The following is a 5,952-nucleotide window of genomic DNA, read 5'->3' as shown; positions in this document are numbered from 1 at the left end:
TTCTGTGAATATTTTCATATTTTTATTTTTAAAACCAGAAAAAAAGATACACCTAACACTGTTAACCAGACAAAATATCGTTACTCTACGCTAAACCTAAAGATTTATATAGCAAAATCTAAGTAAATATTCACCGTGCCTATACTTGAGGTTAAAATACTTCGGCCAACAGAATGTCAGGACTTTATATTATAATTATACAAATCATAATAGATAGGAACATAATGTGTAGTCTTGAAGGTAACATGATACTCAAGCTAGGTGTGGTAAAGGAAATGTGTTTGCAGATTTCGGTAAGGAATGCCAGAACTACAATGTGTCACCAGAAACGCTACATAGACACAGATACACACAAGCTTCTAGAACCCCCACATACGTCCAGTACACGTGACACAAGCTCTCCTATACAAGAAAGGAGGAATTAGACAGTTAGAAAGAGGAGAGCGACAGGGACAAGAGGTTGTAGAGAGAGAGAGAGAGCAAGAAGAGGGGTCTAGGGAGAAGTTAACTAGCATATAAACGCTCTTGTGTTCAACTTGAGCTTTTTCCTTTGAAGACAAATAAATTACAGTCAAGACCCAGCATCCATCTTTAACTTCTGTCATCGACTAAAAGTGAACTGAAGTTGTTTCCTCACATATCTACTCACTATTACTTCGTACCTCCAGCTGTACTACAACTACTATATAATATATTAACAAGACTGACATATTATTTTGGTGGCATGAACGCAGTTCCCCACTACCGAAAATTGTGCACTCGAGTTAACAACATTTGGGTTAATCGCAGGGGTCAGAACTAACGGAGTACAATGATGGGCCTCGCCCTGGGAGAACCGCCTTCGTGATCACAGTATCTCCAGTGCCAACAGCACTAATGCAAACACAATAGAGAAGATTATAAAGACAGTTAGTGCTGGGCTATACACATAATATGGGTTGAACATACTCATACTCAATTCTTCCCAGGGATTCATTGTTTCATTGATTAATTGCATAGTTTTAAAAGTTAGGTGGTCAACTTAATATTTGTGCTCATGTTTAAATCCGTCTTAGGTAGTGGGTGGAAATGTTTGTGTGTATGATTGAGGATGGCTTGGTGATTGCTGGCAATAAAGTGGACATGGATGGCGTAAGTACAGCACAGTAGTCTAGTGGTATGTATAATCCTCATATAGGATACAAAAACCCACACTGGCAGACGAAAAAAGATGTATTCCAAACAGTTTCGGCGACAGCTGTCGCCCTCTTCAGTGGATCTACAGACCAAGAGTGGTATATACAAATGCTGAGAACTGCTTATATGCAGGGTGAGGACACGTTTTCCCAGCCACACCTGATGTGACCTCACCTGACTCTCCCTCTACTCTGTCCACGACCTAAGTGAGGGATTACAAGGGGCGGCAAGGACCTTGCCACTAATCCTTTCATCACTGGATCTAATTTATACATTCCTTCACTATGGTTAAAATTATCATATCTCTCTATACATACAACTTCCACAATCCTACGTTTCTTATAGTTACTACATTTGTACAATATTTGGCAAGAATTCCAGTCGATTCTATGGTCGTTTTCCGAAGAGTGAACGTACACTGTGTTATTTATGTTGCCTATCTTAATGCGAGTGTCCAAATCCCTTCCCGTTTCACCAATATAAACCAAATCACAGTCTCTACATGGAATTTTGTACACCCCTGCAGTTTTGTTACTAATTGGTTTATTCTTTACCAGCATTGATCTTAAGGTGGAATTATATTTAAAAGCAATGTTTACATCCAAATCATGACTCACAGACTTCACCAAGCTAAGATTTGATACATACGGAACCGTGATGTATGGCTTATTTTGCTGACTTTGTGATGTTGGTCTAGGTACAAAAAAGGCTTTTCTGGCTTTAAAATACGCTTGCCTTATAAACCAACTGGGATATTTTAGATCTAAAAAAATTTCCATATCTTGGCTTTTTCCGTATCCAGATGTTGGGGACTACTAATTCTGAGTGCTCTAAGGAACATAGAAGAAATAACTGACATTTTAGTGGAACTGTGGTGATATGAATAATAATGTATATACAAATTGCATTGGGTCGGTTTCCTGTATACAGAAAAGCTAAGTGTCTCAAGTTCATCCCTGTGCACAAATACATCTAAAAATGGAAGGGAACCATTATTTTCCCATTCAACTTTAAATTTAATTGAGGGAACCAGTGCATTTAATTTTGTAAGAAACTCGTCAAAGTTAGCGTATACGTCTGGCCAAAATGAAAACACATCATCAACATACCTATACCAAATTAAATTTTGAGGAGATATGGTGGTAAGAAGGTTGGATTCAAAATATTCCATGTACAGGTTACTAAGAATTGGAGAGAGGGGCGAGCCCATACCCATACCAAACTTTTGCATGAAAAACTGATCACCAAAAGAAAATGCATTACACTGCACACACAGGCAAATACGTTGGAGAAAGACATCATGTGACATGCCGAGATCAATGTTACAATTAGGTAATTTTTCTTCCGAGAAACTAATATTTTGAATCCAACCTTCTTACCACCATATCTCCTCAAAATTTAATTTGGTATAGGTATGTTGATGATGTGTTTTCATTTTGGCCAGACGTATACGCTAACTTTGACGAGTTTCTTACAAATTTAAATGCACTGGTTCCCTCAATTAAATTTAAAGTTGAATAGGAAAATAATGGTTCCCTTCCATTTTTAGATGTATTTGTGCACAGGGATGAACTTGGTACACTTAGCTTTTCTGTATACAGGAAACCGACCCAATGCAATTTGTATATACATTATTATTCATATCACCACAGTTCCACTAAAATGTCAGTTATTTCTTCTATGTTCCTTAGAGCACTCAGAATTAGTAGTCCCCAACATCTGGATACGGAAAACGCCAAGATATGGAAATTTTTTTAGATCTAAAATATCCCAGTTGGTTTATAAGGCAAGCGTATTTTAAAGCCAGAAAAGCCATTTTTGTACCTAGACCAACATCACAAAGGCAGCAAAATAAGCCATACATCACGGTTCCGTATGTATCAAATCTTAGCTTGGTGAAGTCTGTGAGTCATGATTTGGATGTAAACATTGCATTTAGATATACTTCCACCTTAAGATCAATGCTGATAAAGAATAAACCAATTAGTAACAAAACTGCAGGGGTGTACAAAATTCCATGTAGAGACTGTGATTTGGTTTATATTGGTGAAACGGGAAGGGATTTGGACACTCGCATTAAGGAACACAAGTATGCTTGTAAGATAGGCAACATAAATAACGCAGTGTACGTTCACTCTTCGGAAAACGACCATAGAATCGACTGGAATTCTTGCCAAATATTGTACATATGTAGTAACTATAAGAAACGTAGGATTGTGGAAGCTGTATGTATAGAGAGATATGATAATTTTAACCATAGTGAAGGAATGTATAAATTAGATCCAGTGATGAAAGGATTAGTGGCAAGGTCCTTGCCGCCCCTTGTAATCCCTCACTTAGGTCGTGGACAGAGTAGAGGGAGAGTCAGGTGAGGTCACATCAGGTGTGGCTGGGAAAACGTGTCCTCACCCTGCATATAAGCAGTTCTCAGCATTTGTATGTACCACTCTTGGTCTGTAGATCCACTGAAGAGGGCGACAGCTGTCGCCGAAACTGTTTGGAATACATCTTTTTTCGTCTGCCAGTGTGGGTTTTTGTATCCTATTTCATGGTCACGATAGTGTGACTCTTCAGCCGCTATAATCCTGATGCTGAAGTATGAGATAGTGGTATATTTGGACCAACTATGTAAACTGATGTGTTATGAGTGAAGTAAAAAAGCTGTGAATGTCCAATGCATTGATGGTGTATAGGTTTATCTGGAGCAAATGTGAAGTTGCAGTGGTGATGAATGTCATGATTTCTTATGACAGCCATTTCACAAGGGACTGTTCCAGTAGGCTGAAACGTGAAAATGTACGCAGGACAAAGGTGAACAGCATGTAAGGATGTACGACACTCGTTCAATCGTTGATTCATTGGCGAAAGTGACAGTGTCATGTCTCTTGGAGACCACGATCAGTTCGGTGCCTGTGTTGATGTTGATGATGACCAAAGTGTCATTATTCTTAGAAAGGAACGGGTATATTTGACAGACTGTGAACAGATCGTCAGTTATGAATGGTACATGAACTATTGTTGATGTTGGTGTTAAGAGTTGTTTCTAAATATGGATAATATAACATGAGATTCCTACCCGGGAACAAAAGCTTCAAACCATGTTTATGTATGCCCTTGACTAATTATCTGACGTAGATCGTGAACTAGAAGTAGGTCAAGAGTGATCTTGCCATTACCTGAATTTGCAATACCTAGCATGAGTGTCCTGTAACGAACTCTAGTGTTATCTAACTGGAGTATTATTGTGTCAACGATCACTGAGAAGTGTTGGAAAAGTGTCATGTTTCCTTCCATGGCATTTATTTTGTCCGTACTCTGGAGAGTTATACTTTCTGCCTTTCTCAGATTTTTTTCCCGATCGTCTTCATTGCCGTGTTATGACCGGCAACGAACTTGTTTTGATATGTTAGTGTCTGAGCTATTTTATTAAAATTGTTGTTTATTTCTCGGAGGTCTTCCTCTGTAGCCAATCTAAAGATGTTCCCTAGAACTGCACCATCCAGATCAAACAAACCTCACCTTTGGCCAGTATGTGTGATGTTGTTATGTTCATTTATACCTCCGTTCCATGACACGGGAGATCTTGGATCATGGTGAGCATGATTGATTTAGCCTGTTCTTTCTTCCATTTCGTTAACTTCACGATTTCAGTCACATCCTTTGTGTTATGAGCTTCTTAAATATAGCCTCCTATCATAAAGTCCAGGGTCTTCAGTGATCTGGCAATATTCTCCAAATAAGTAGGTAATTCGTATAAATAATCCAGACAGTTGCACCTATGTTTGTTTGTTTCGTATGCGACCTTAATTTATTTTTGTAATTATTGTTGTCTTCTTGATTGGTTTCATGAGTAATGTTTGGTTTTTCGATGGTGTCCGAGGTTGTATAATCGCTGGCTAATTTCCTCGGGACCCGTTTTAAATGATTAACATGAATTTGCTTTTCTCTGCCACTTGACAGTTACCTAATTACTATTTTGTATGATGTCTTTTTAATTATTCTTTATGAAATCCCAGGAATAATTTATTGTCTCTTGTATGAATGATACCATTGACAATGTCTTCTAAGCTGATTGGTGATTCTTTCGCTTATTTATTGAATGACTCCATCATTTCTTCCTTGGACATAGATAATTGTTTTTTCACTCTCTTGTGTATATCCTGGAATTAACGCAAACGGAGTTTAGGATAATCATCGTAGTTGTATATGGGGAGATTTTGACCTTCGAGAATTTCATACGGTAATTTTTTATCTGTCCCGTAGATAATGAAATGTGGTGTGTCTCATGTAGACTTATTTATAGATCCATTAGCTGATACTTCTACTCTGGGAATCCAATCATCCCGGCTTACATAATTTTCATTGAGAATGTGTCGTAGTACATCCAATACTCTTTTGTCACTTTACTAACCCATTGGATGCTGGGTGATAGGCTAAAACGTTAACCTTTTTGATATTATATTGTTTACATATTTCGTGCAAGATTTCAGAATTAAACTCACCCCCATTATCGCTTATCAGTACCTTTGGGGTCGTGAAGCAACATATGATATTATCTATTATTGCCTTTGCTACTGTTTCTGTTGGCTTATCCTTAATTGGCGCTAAAATTACATATCGTGAGAAATGATCTGTTGCTACTAATAGGTATTGTTATTATTGTATGATAATAGTAACTTCAGTAAGTCAACCGCAACAACGTCCCACGGTTGATATGGTACAGGGTAATTTCCTATAGGTGCAGGTGTGATTGGGTAGCCTTTGTGTTTCGCACAT

The 5,952-nt window shown here is 38.0% G+C and overlaps 1 non-coding gene across 1 annotated transcript; it reads right to left on the bottom strand.

Annotated features, from left to right (window-relative positions):
• Positions 1 to 716: 716 nt before the first annotated feature.
• On the bottom strand, positions 717 to 874 carry LOC145395335 (U1 spliceosomal RNA). Its single transcript, XR_013896579.1, has one exon. It is a non-coding gene; the product is annotated as a U1 spliceosomal RNA (small nuclear RNA).
• Between the last annotated feature and the right edge of the window lie 5,078 nt (positions 875 to 5,952).

This window comes from Coenobita brevimanus, chromosome 30 (assembly GCF_032717465.1).
Source record: "Coenobita brevimanus isolate Jiangsu-jjx chromosome 30, ASM3271746v2, whole genome shotgun sequence".
NCBI lineage: Eukaryota > Metazoa > Arthropoda > Malacostraca > Decapoda > Coenobitidae > Coenobita > Coenobita brevimanus.
The sequence above is the reverse complement of the archived record's forward strand: the minus strand, read 5'-3'. Positions and strand labels throughout refer to the sequence as shown.